The sequence below is a fragment of the Kogia breviceps genome, chromosome 2, assembly GCF_026419965.1.
Source record: "Kogia breviceps isolate mKogBre1 chromosome 2, mKogBre1 haplotype 1, whole genome shotgun sequence".
Taxonomy (NCBI): Eukaryota; Metazoa; Chordata; class Mammalia; order Artiodactyla; family Physeteridae; genus Kogia; species Kogia breviceps.
Window position 1 is genome coordinate 36,934,391 of NC_081311.1, and position 13,574 is coordinate 36,947,964.

The 13,574-nt window shown below is 40.2% G+C and overlaps 1 long non-coding RNA gene across 1 annotated transcript in view; it reads right to left on the reverse strand.

The window, feature by feature from the left end:
* The window catches only part of LOC131750259 (uncharacterized), a 189,327-nt gene that overhangs the window by 153,517 nt on the left and 22,236 nt on the right, over positions 1 to 13,574 (reverse strand). The gene's annotated exons all lie outside the window — the stretch shown is intronic.

The window sequence follows — 13,574 nt, forward strand, 5'->3', positions numbered from 1 at the left end:
CTCAACCACTGCGCCACCAGGGAAGCCCTGTGCCGCACTTTTAAACTACAGAACTGGAAGATAAAAATTCATCTTGTTTTAAGCCAATCAGTTTGAGATCATTTGTTATGGCAGCAGTAAGAAACTAGTACATCAGGCAAAGTGATATCTAAGCTTAAAGCTAAACAATTAATAGGAGTGATACAGGTAGAGTATGAAGGGATGGAGAGAAACTTCTAGGAAGGAAATATGTGTAGTCATGTGAACCTTTATATCCATCTGCTGCTAGGTTGGAAAAAACTCCTCCCAGTTTCAGTAGCTGTTTTCAAATTAGCCTACAGTGTTTTGCAGTGAATACCTGTTATCTATTTGGGGGTTCTCTTGTTTTTATATCCATCAAACACTCCAGTGCTTCTCTCCTCTTCATCCCACACAAACACTGATGCCACACAGGTTTCGTGGTGGCTGATGGTTGTTCCTGCCATTTGCCTTTGGGGTTTGTGAGGACACTTTGTCAAAATTTCATTGTAAATGCTCCTCATGGGTTTCGTGGTTTGCTTATTTTGCTATTTAGCTGTTCTCTGTTTATGGGTGGAGTGGGGGTGATTAGGGAAGATTATAAGACTATAAAGTGCTACCCCTGACATCTTTGCAGAATCAGACAAGGAAATTGAGGCTTAAAAGTAATTTTGGTAACATTTTACGTAAATGGCAAAATTGTGATAGAACTTAAGTCTGCCTGACTCCGAAGGCCACATTCTTTATACTTAGATCAAAAAAGATCACCCAGTTCTGACTTTCACATTTTGACAGAGCAAAGAATGACCATAAGTGAACTGTCAGATCCATTCATTTATTTTGCAAAGACCTACTGAGCACCCTCCACGTTTCTGGCTCTTTTCTAGGGGCTGGAAACTCAACAATGACAAGACAGAATGGCCCCTGCCTTCATAAAGCTCACATCTTACTAGCATATGAGAAACAAATACAATTAATTGCATCTGACTCATGCCCCAGCCCAGGGAGCTAGTGAGCTCTCCTAAAATCATAGCTATTATTACTATGACTTATTTTATTCTACAGGTCCTAGTAAGTATCCTGCTAAATACATTTACCCAAGAGTCCACCAAATTACCCAAGTTCTTTGCCTCTGGCCCACTCAAGACTCCAGAGAGAATTAAAATGGTTTGTTTAAAAAAAAAAAAAAAAAAAAAAAGCAAGAATGCCCATTCCCTAAATACAAGGAAACAACATACCAAACAGATTATAGCAGTTCAGCCTCCAGGCATTTCTTCCTCCTGGGTCTATTCAAGCCTCTTCTTTGAGACTGTGTTAGGACTCAGAACAGGCTGCCCCAAAATATGCTTTGATGGCATATTGATTTTTTTGAATTAAATTTACTTAAGAAATAACCAACACAAGAGGGACATTCTGACCCTTTCTGTCTCCCTGAAAGCAGGAAATAAATCTCTCATGTGAAAGGGACAACTCCTTGCATCTGGAGGTAAAAGAACACCCTTATGTCCAGAGATGGGAAATTCAGGCAGAGAAGCTTATATAAACAAACTGTGTTACTTCTTCAATTTATTACCCCAAGCCCAAAGTCTGCTTAGATTCCTCACTAATTAAGCACCCAAAGCCTAAGTTTCTTTGTCCTATAAATTCCTCCCAAATTTCTTGTTTCTCTGTCTAAAAAGTAAAAAAGCTGACTGCCTTGACCACTTCTTAGGTCCTACTTCTATGAGACTTCCATGCATCAAATTAAAATTTGTATCTTTTTCTCCTGTTGAACTGTCTTTTGTCAATTTTATTATTAGTCCAGCCACAAAAGCTCAAGAAGGGTAGAGTGGGAAATCTCCCCTGCCCAACAACGCAAGCTCTTTCAAGGCAGGGAGTCTATATTATTATTCTTTCTATCCTCTCTACACCTACATGGGCACTGGATCCACAAATAGTACTAAATGTTGATTATTTGATCTTTCAAAGGTTTGATTCTTCTAAAGGTGACAATTTCAGACACTATGACGAATAATGAGAGATTTTCAGGCAAATGTGCTTTGGGACCCCAAATCATCCTTATGCATAGCAAACAGCCTTCTTTGAATCCTGGATCCACACTTTACTAGCTGTATTACCATAGACAATTTACTAACCTCTCTGAGACTGTTTCCACACATGTAAAAGAAGGCGTAAAAGAATAAATAGTACATTCCTCCTAGCGCTGAGATAAATGAAGTAACACACAGAAAGCACTCAGAACCAGTGCCAACACACAAAAAGCAGTCAGTAAATGGTAACTATTATCATCATTATTATTGATGATGACGACAATGATTACAAAGGCCAGTCTAAGGGGACTGCTGGTATTCCGAGGTGGTATCTTTGAAAACTAAATCTCAGAGACTGAATGTTTGCAATTAGAATTTTATTTTCTATGAATCCATGAACTATATAGCTCACTCTTAAGATGTTACAGCACCAATCTTCCATGAGCCCATTCGGTGGGCTCTGCTAAATATTAGGTTATGAAATTATATTAGTGCCTGGTAAATTCCACCTCCTGGAGAAATGAGTTTTTAAAAGTAGACTCATCAGGGACTTCCCTGGCGGTCCAGTGGTTGAGACTTTGCGGTTCCAATGCAGGGGGCAAGAGTTCGATCCCTGGTTGGGGAATAAGATCCCACATGCTGTGCAGCATAGCCAAAAGATTATTTTTTTTTTAAAACTAGACTCACCTAAGTCTCTGTGATAGTTAATTTTATGTCAACTTGGAGGGGTTTCTTTTTTACTTTAATGATATTAACATTTAAATCAGTGAACTGTGAGCAGCAGGTTGCCCTCCACAATGTAGGTGGGACTCATCCCATCAGGTAAAAGCCTGAATACAACAAAAAGACCAGCATCCTTGAGCAGGAGGGAATCCTCCAGCAGATTGCCTTCAGACTGGAACTGCACCCACTAGGTATCCTGAGTGTCCGGCCTGCCAGCCCACCCTGCAAGACTTTGGACTTGCCAGCCTCTGTAACTGCATGAGCCAATTCCTTATAATAAATCTCCCTCTATACAGATATGCATCCTATTGGTTCTGTTTCTCTGGAAAACCCTGACTAATACAGTCTCCTAAGAAATTCTGTTACGTAAGTTTCTTGTAGAAAAATTCAGAAATATAACACCTATGCTACCCAGAGTTTTGCCCGGAGGTAGGGTAATATAGTGGGGAGACAGGCTTGAAAGAAACATGGCTGTTGCCAGTTATCAAAGGACTAGCCTTGGGTGAGTCATTTCAACTCTCCAGCCTCAGCCTCCTCATCTGGAAAATGGGGATGAGTCTCTCACCCAGAGAGCGTTGGTAAAGATTGGTCAGTGCTTAGAAAGCACTGAGCACACGATGAGCACTCAATAAACTGTACTTAACAGCATTAACTAGTAAAAACACTATTTCTACCCTTAAGTGGTTAAGATTGTCACTACCTTATGTATGCTTCACTAGAGCTGGAAGAAAAGTATACTTCTTGGATCTCAGAGAAAATCCTGGCTTTCATTCACTAATTAATATCAGCCAAGGACTCTGGCCTATTTTTGTCATTTCTCTGAATGCTGTAAACCTCAGGTAATCAATCTCATTGTTTAGCTGCATTTCTCTCTACAAAGTTATTCATAACAAGATCACAGTTAGGTGCAATTATCTCTACAGACTAAATTGTAATCACCACAGAGTAGAATTAAATTTGCATATTATAAAAAAATTTAGGAAGTACGGCATCTTGCCCCTTCTGGTAAACTATTCATTCGTTTGTCTTTTTGCACAAAATTATAATTTAGAAAACTATTTTTCCACCAAAATCCAGTGGGGCAGCTCACAAGTTTTCCCCTCAATACTAGAATTTCCCTGGATAGGACTCCTCACAAAGGAAGATTTCAGACTTATTGAGCACAGGGTAAATTCTAGGCACTGCATCTCCATATGTCACACCTTTTATTTGGTTTCACCCTGACAGTACCTCCATAAAACTGGCATTAAAAATTCTAGGGGGCTTCCCTGGTGGCGCAGTGGTTGAGAATCCGCCTGCCGATGCAGGAGACACGGGTTCGTGCCCTGGTCCGGGAAGATCCCACATGCCGCGGATCGGCTGGGCCCGTGAGCCATGGCCGCTGAGCCTGCGCGTCCGGAGCCTGTGCTCCGCAACGGGAGAGGCCACAACAGTGAGAGGCCCGCATACCACAAAAAAAAAAAAAAAAAAAAAAAAAAAAAAAAAATTCTAGGGACTTGAAAATTCAGGCTGAAAGAAGTTAAATTACGTAATGGAATCAGCATTCAAATTCAGTTTTGTCTTACACCAAAGCCTCTATTGTCAACACCACACCCATCTCCCTCAGGCCAGTAGCAACATATTCTTTCTTCTAGAAGCTGCTCAGTCCCTGAGCCTAATTAGAATTCCACAACTTAACAAAATAGTTGATTCTTTCTCATTGTTGAGTAAAGTTTTATAACATTTGGCTATTTCCCTCCTGTTCAGATAATATAGCATATATTATAACATATATTAATATATAACATATATTATAACATATATATAGCATATATACTAACATATATTATGTTAGTATAACTAACATAATGAAATATAAAAAACTTGAGTCAGCGTCTTCCTCCCCACATCAAATCCTTCCATAATTTGATTGACTCTAATGTCCACTTGGACATCCCATCCAACCCTCTCATTCCTTGATCTCATCTCAATGACTTTTCTCCAACCTCAGCCACTCAGTCTCATGACTCTGAGACTTCGTTATGTAAAAACTGTTCTAATATTCAATCATTAACTATGCATCCCACCACTGGTTCACTCTGCTTTTGCTTTAAAAACTATTACCACTTTGACCATTCTTTGTCCTCCATGTGACCTTCAACCACTGATCCCCTTAATTTCCGCCAATTCATTATCCCTTTCTTTTGTGCCTTCTTATCCAACTTGGAGTCAACAGTATATCATTTTAATAACACTCTTACCAATACTATAAAACCCTTTGTCTCTTTATGCTTTGCTGCTCCTCTCTGACAAAGCGCCCCTCAACAGGGAAAGGATATGTAAGTTATAGTACACTCATACTATGAAACCTTTAAAATAAATCTGTATAAACTGATTAGACGACAACAACATACTGTTAAGTGAAAAAGCAGGTTTAAAACTATAAAAAAATAGTATTTCATTTTTATAAATATTATGTAGGAAATAATACATAAAATAAATATTATGTAGGAAAATACTCAGAAGAATATTCACCAGAATATTAAACAATATTTTGGGGGGTTTATAAACTATTCTGATTTTCTTTCTTTATAAACATGTATTAATTTTATCATTGGGAAGAATGCTATTTTTTAGATTAATAAAGAACTGTGGAGGGACAGTTTGACACCTCTCTTTTCTCTTCTGGAGAATCAGAAAGTGCTCTTATTTGTTAGAAGGATGTCTGAACAGATAGGCATCATTCCAAGAGGGTTCTCACCCCGAGTCAGGCAGGCAGATGGGCTGTCATTGTTCTTACAAGAGACAGTGCTGTCACGTGAGGGTAGGGACCTAGACTCCCACCATCTGTTGCCTGATGAACCATTCAGGACTGCCTTACCGATACTGATGAAGACGGCTTTAGTTCCCCAAATTCAACCCACCAGCAAACACTTCTGCTAACAGATCATCATTTGACAGAAAAATGTAGACATTTCTAGATCCTTTGAAACAAGCTTTTTCACATCAGGATTACGCCCATACACAACAAAAAGGCAGAAAGTACCAAGAATAAAGTCTGTCCTTTTGACTTTGAAAAAATATAAAAACACAGATTCTCAAATAATATGTCACAGGCTCAAAGAATAATTTATCCCTTAACTAACTTAAGAGAGATCCATAAACTCTAACATTTCAGCCATTTCTTTTATGAGCTCCAAATAATGAAAAGACAATAAAATTTCAGTTGCACACAATTAGAGATTCCTGTGAAGTTTTCATAAGGAGAATACCTGTCAAAAGCAGCATGTTAGGGCTTCCCTGGTGGCGCAGTGGTTGGGAGTCCGCCTGCCGATGTAGGAGACACGGGTTCGTGCCCTGGTCCGGGAGGATCCCACGTGCCGCGGAGCGGCTGGGCCCGTGAGCCATGGCCGCTGGGCCTGCGCGTCCGGAGCCTGTGCTCCGCAACGGGAGAGGCCACAGCACTGAGAGGCCCGCATACCGCAAAAAAAAAAAAAAAAAAAAAAAAAAAAAAAAACAGCATGTTAATGGGCAATATAAACTGGTGTACTCTGAATTTCAATTATGTTTTTGTGGGGGTTTTTTTGCGGTACGCGGGCCTCTCACTGTTGTGGCCTCTCCCGTTGCGGAGCACAGGCTCCGGACGCGCAGGCTCAGCGGCCATGGCTCATGGGCCCAGCCGCTCCGCGGCATGTGGGATCTTCCCGGACGGGGGCACGAGCCCGTTTCCCCTGTATCGGCAGGCGGAGTCTCAACCACTGCGCCACCAGGGAAGCCCTCAATTATGTTTTTAAGAACAAGGTAGGTTTTTCTATTTATTGACATTGCTCATTAATACACACTTTTCAATAGTTAGTTTATACACAACATTTCCAAGTCAAGTCAAAATGCTAAATGTTTATTATGTCTATTAGTGTCTGCTCATTAACACATGGCTGTTACCTTTGCAGAATACATATTGTTTCCTCTTATTTGAGAGTCTTAAATAAAACTACACGTGTCGGTACAGAATTTTTGTAAAAAATTTACTAACCACATATTAAATATTATTACTAAACTAGGAGCTCCTTAATTGTAGGGAACATTCCACATATATACTAAAAGCTTGAGTTCTGCCGTCAGACCTGAATTTGATTGTGAGCTTGGCCAATCACTTGCTTTGTGACTTTGAGCAGGTTATTTAACTTCTCTAAGCTTCAGGTATTTCAGAAGGCTTTTGTGAAAATTAAAGGAGGCATTAGGATAAAACTCCTAACTCACTGTCTGGTATATTGTAGGTGCTCATTGTAACTATTAGTCTGGGATCATTTTGTCTTCAGTAACTTTTCTTGAGAAAGCCTCTGTGTCAACATGCAAAATGTGTCTTGCTGGCCTGGAGATGGAGTACTCATCCCACAAATATTAAAGTACCTACCCTAGACCATACACTAGAGAGTCAACGGTGAACAAGAAAAACACAATGCCAGGTGGAGTTTACCTTCCCTGCTAACTGCGATAAGCTGAATGGACGCTCCCCAAATATACTCACATCCTAATCCCAAAACCTGTAAATGTTACCTGAAACGGCAATAGGGACTTTGCATATGTGATTAAATTAAGGATTTCAAGATTGAGGGATTATCACGGATAATCTGGGTGCCTCCAATGTAATCACAAGGATGCATCTAGAGCCTCCAAAAGGAACCAGCCCAGCCAACACCCTAACTTTAGACCAGTGAAATTAATTTTGACTTCTGGCCTTCAGAATCACAAGAGAATAGATCTGTGCTGTTTTCAGCCACCAAGTTTGTAGTAGTTGGTTACAGCAGCCATAGGAGATTAATACACTGGGAAGCATTAAACTCCTAATTACACAATAATCTAATACAATTGTGATAAGTGCTAAAAAGATTAAGTAAATGAAAGTTTATAGAAGAGAGACAATCTGGGAAGCAAGAACTGACTTCTGATCTTAGATTTTCAAACTGTAAAGATATTTACTAGGCAAGGGGAAGAAGACAAAGAGAGAAAGAATTCCAGGCACAGGAGGAGCAAGTACAAAGGTCCTAGGCAGGGAAGCACAAGCTCAGGGTGGCTGAAGCACAGCGAGCAACGTGGAAAAAGGAACACAAAGTCAGTACAGTAGGTTGCGGCAAACACTAAGATTTTAGAATGAAACATCCAACTACCTGTTTCAGATCAACCCTCCCACTGAAAACAATTAGAAAAGCTGACAAAATTGTTTTTTAACCTATTAAAAGCATCTGAGAACTCCCAAAGCCATGAGAGCTTGGAGAATTAAGATGTCAGACAGAAGGGAATTCAGAGAGATGGGCCCGACATCTGGCAACGCTGCTTCTACCAAGGCATTTACTGACTCAAACGGAGCAGCTAAGAGCCTACACAACTGAGCACAGAGGGGCAGTTGAGAGATGGGGCAGACCTTTGGAAAACCTCAGGCTGTGGTTGGAGCTGAGGGTCTGTCAAGAGGTGGAGCCCTATTAAACATTCCACACTTTCGTTTGGAACCCCTCAAAAGCTATACTCTTGGAGTAAGGGAGAAAAAAGTAAGTAATCCTCAAAAAGTCTGAAGCCCAACTTCGAACAGCTCAATCCCTAACTGAATTAAGGTGATCTTCCCTGTCCCAACCGCCTGTCAAAAGCAAAATTAAATCCTCTCTGCAGGGAGATATAATCTTAGGATAACCTCATATTATCTCTACAAATGTTATACATGTTATGTCCAGCAAGAATTTTTTTTAAAGGCCTAAAAATAAAATACTTGAATGAAAACAAACAAAAAGCAATTGTCACACAAGGCATCCAGATTTTCTATCATGGGTTTTCTATCGTGAAATTTTAAATTATTATGCTTCATATGTACAAGAGACAAAAAGAGGAAAAGAAGAAACTATAAAAATTCTATTTCAAATGGAAATTTTTTTTTTTTTTTTTTTTTGGGGGGGAGGTATGCAGGCCTCTCACTGTTGTGGCCTCTCCCATTGCAGAGCACAGGCTCCGGACGTGCAGGCTCAGCGGCCATGGCTCACGGGCCCAGCCGCTCCGCGGTATGTGGGATCTTCCCGGACCGGGACACAAACCCGTGTCCCCTGCATCGGCAGGCGGACTCCCAAGCACTGAGCCACCAGGGAAGCCCCCTCTTTTCTTATTGAGAGCTTTCGACTTTTCACTTAAAGAAAGCACTTCACAGCTCCTGCTTGGCATATCCGAATTGCCAGTGTCACCATTCTTGTGCTTCGGGGCCATTATTAAGTAAAATCAGGGTTACTTGAATACAAGCACTGTGATACCAGGACAGTCGATTTGATAACCAAGATGGCTACTAACTAATGGCAGGATATGCTGGGCCAAGGGAATAATCACATCCCAGAAAGGATGGAGCGAGATGGCATAAGAATTCATCATGTTACTCAGAACAGCAGGCAATTTAAAAGTTATGTTTCTGGAATTTTCCATTTAATATTTTTGGACTACAGTTGACTGTAATTGAAACAGTGTAAAGCGAACCCTCAGATAAGTGGGGACTACTGCATTAGCATCCTGGGCATGACCTTATCTCCTTGACCTGAGGTGTCCTATGTGGTAGCCACTAGCCACATGTGGCTATTGAGCACTTCACATATTATGACTAGTAACTGAGAAAATGCATTTAAATTTTTAATTTAATTTTATTTAAAAACTGATATTTGACACAGTTATTAGGAAAAAAAATGCGTTTGGAATAACTTGGGAACATGAATTTACTTTTCAACTGTAAATTTTTAGAATCCAAACAAAGTATTTCTAATAAAAAAATTAGCATCTGGGGCTTCCCTGGTGGCACAGTGGTTAAGAATCCGCCTGCCATTATAGGGGACACGGGTTCGAGCCCTGGTCTGGGAAGATCCCGCATGCCGTGGAGCAACTAAGTCCGTGTGCCACAACTACTGGGCCTGCACTCTAGAACCTGCAAGCCACAGCTACTGAGCCCACACGCCTAGAGCCCATGCTCCACAACAAGAGAAGCCACGGCAAGGAGAAGCCCGCGCACCGCAACGAAGAGCAGCCCCCGCTCGCGACAACTAGAGAAAGCGCACGCACAGCAACGAAGACCCAACACAGCCAAATAAATTAATTAATTTTAAAAAATTAGCGTCTGAATTGAAAGCTACTGTAAGTTTAAGTATACATCCAACTTTGAAGAGTTCAGTATGGAATAAGGAATGTTAAAATCTCATTACTAATCAATGAATTTGGTAAAGTAGCTGGATACAAAATTAATGCACAGAAATCTCTGGCATTCTTATACACTAATGATGAAAAATCTGAGAGGGAAATTAAGAAAACACTCCCATTTACCATTGCAAGAAAAAGAATAAAATATCTAGGAATAAACCTACCTAAGGAGACAAAAGACTTGTATGCAGAAAACTATAAGACACTGATGAAAGAAATGAAAGATGATACAAATAGGTGGAGAAATATACCATGTTCTTGGATTGGAAGAATCAACATTGTGAAAATGACTCTATTACCCAAAGCAATCTACAGATTCAATGCAATCCCTATCAAATTACCAATGGCATTTTTTTACAGAACTAGAACAAAAAATTTCACAATTTGTATGGAAACACAAAAGACCCCGAATAGCCAAAGCCATCTTGAGAACGAAAAATGGAGCTGGAGGAATCAGGCTCCCTGACTTCAGACTATACTACAAGGCCACAGTAATCAAGACAGTATGGTACTGGCACAAAAACAGAAATATAGATCAATGGAACAGGATAGAAAGCCCAGAGATAAACCCACACACATATGGTCACCTTATCTTTGATAAAGGAGGGAAGGATACACAGTGGAGAAAAGACCGCCTCTTCAATATGTGGTGTTGGGAAAACTGGACAGGTACCTGTAGAAGTATGAAATTAGAACACTCCCTAACACCACACACAAAAATAAACTCAAAATGGGTTAAAGACCTAAATGTAAGGCCAGACACTATCAAACTCTTAGAGGAAAACATAGGCAGACACTCTATGACATAAATCACAGCAAGATCCTTTTTGACCCATCTCCTAGAGAAATGGAAATAAAAACAAAAATAAACAAATGGGATCTAATGAAACTTAAAAGCTTTTGCACAGCAAAGGATACCATAAAGAAGACCAAAAGACAACCCTCAAAATGGGAGAAAATAGTTGCAAATGAAGCAACTGACAAAGGATTAATATCCAAAATTTATAAGCAACTCATGCAGCTCAATAACAAAAAAACAAACAACCCAATCCAAAAATGGGCAGAAGAACTAAATAGACATTTCTCCAAAGAAGATATACAGATTGCCAACAAACACATGAAAGAATGCTCAATATCATTAATCATTAAAGAAATGCAAATCAAAACTACAATGAGATACCATCTCACACCAGCCAGATTGGCCATCATCAAAAACTCTAGAAACAATAAATGCTGGAGAGGGTGTGGAGAAAAGGGAACACTCTTGCACTGCTGGTGGGAATGTAAATTGATACAGCCACTATGGAGAACAGTATGGAGGTTCCTTAAAAAACTACAAATAGAACTACCATATGACCCAGCAATCCCACTACTGGGCATATACCCTGAGAAAACCATAATTCAAAAAGAGTCATGTACCAAAATGTTTATTGCAGCTCTATTTACGATAGCCAGGACATGGAAGCAACCTAAGTGTCCATCGACAGATGAATGGATAAAGAAGATGTGGCACATATATACAATGGAATATTACTCAGCCATAAAAAGAAATGAAACTGAGTTATTTGTAATGAGGTGGATAGACCTGGAGTCTGTCATACAGAGTGAAGTAAGTCAGAAGGATAAAAACAAATACCATATGCTAACACATATATATGGAATCTAAAAAAAAAACCAAAAAGTCATGAAGAGATTAGTGGTAGGATGGGAATAAATCACAGACCTACTAGAGCATGGACTTGAGGATATGGGGAGGGGGAAGGGTAAGCTGTGATGATGTGAGAGAGTGGCAGGGACATATACACACTACCAAATGTAAATTAGATAGCTAGTGGGAAGCTGCCGCATAGCACAGGGAGTTCACCTCTGTGCTTTGTGACCACCTAGAGGGGTGGGATAGGGAGGGTGGGAGGGAGGGTGACACAAGAGGGAAGAGTTATGGGAACATATGTATATGTATAACGGAGTCACTTTGTTGTAAAGGAGAAACTAACACACTATTGTAAAACAGTTATACTCAAATAAAGATGTTAAAAAAAATCTCATTAATAATTTTACATGATTACAAGTTGAAATAATATTTTAGATATAATGGGTTCAATAATACATTATTAAACTTAATTGCACCTGTTTTAATGTGTCTAATGTAAGATTTTTTAAATTATACAATGGCTTGCATTGTCTTGGTGAGGAACAGAACTGACCTAGATGAAACAGACATGGGACAAACATGAGAGGGAGGACCTCTTGCTAGTCTTTGCTCATAAAATGCATCAGCCTAATTAAAGATTAAAACTCCATTTTTTTTTTTTTTTTAATTATTTTTTGTGGTACGCGGGCCTCTCACTGTTGTGGCCTCTCCCGTTGCGGCACACAGGCTCAGAGGCCATGGCTCACGGGCCCAACCGCTCCGCGGCATGTGGGATCTTCCCGGACCGGGGCACGAACCCGTGTCCCCTGCATTGGCAGGCGGACTCTCAACCACTGCGCCACCAGGGAAGCCCTATAAGTCCATTTTAAAAAGCCAGTAAATATTGCTCAATTTGCATTTAATAGAGGTCAAATTTTTCTCAATGAGTCACTACTAACATTTTTTAATGTAAAAAAAAAAAACAAACCACTTTTATGCATTTTCCAACCATGTAGTGTTTGCTCTCATTCCAAATATATCAGTGTCTCCTTAGCTAGACAGCAAGCTCCTTGAGATGTAAGACCAAGTCTTTTATCTCTATGCACCATTAATGCTTCTTGTCTGAACAAGTAGTAGGCACTCAATAAATCCTTGTTGCTTAATTTCCAGAAGCCCTCTGTGTAAAAACTGAAGAGCAGCCATTCAGTGAAAAGTGTTTTGAAAAGCTGGGCTTTCTCATTCTTTGGTACTGCTACACTGACTAAAATGGAAATATCAGTGTTTGCTGTTCTTGTCCAGAAATTTATCAATTGGTGCTTTGGATTCTAGTGAACTACAAAGCTTACATTGAAATCAAAGCCAAAGTATAAAAATAGGTAATTGGAAATAAAGGTGACCAGGACATTTTTGTTTCATGAAGAACTTTCTCAGGGCTGACTTCCAAGACTGGGATTTTTCAATATGTTTACGTATGCTGAAAAAGCAGCAGAATTCTATAATATTCAAGAAGGTTAAACGTGGTCCATTGAATTTCAGCTCAAAATAAAAACAAACATTTTTAACAGTACACACTAGCCTACAAATGGCAGACTTCCTCGAGAGATGGTTAGCTCCCAAGTGACAAAAGTATTCACATAGATACTGAGTGGTACTGCATTAGAAATATCAAGGGAGGGCTTCCCTGGTGGCGCAGCGATTGAGAGCCCGCCTGCTAATGCAGGGGACACGGGTTCGCGCCCCGGTCCGGGAAGATCCCACATGCCGCGGTGCGGCTGGGCCCATGAGCCATGGCCGCTGAGCCTGCGTGTCCGGAGCCCATGCTCTGCAGCGGGAGAGGCCACAGCGGTGAATGGCCCACATACCGTAAAAAAAAAAAAAAAAAAAAAAAAAGAAGGAGCAAGAGAGCAAACAAGATGAGGTCTAAGGCTCCTTTGAACACTTGATTGTATCATTCATGCTGAACTTATTTGCCAAGTGAAACTTTCTAGAGACAGATCTTC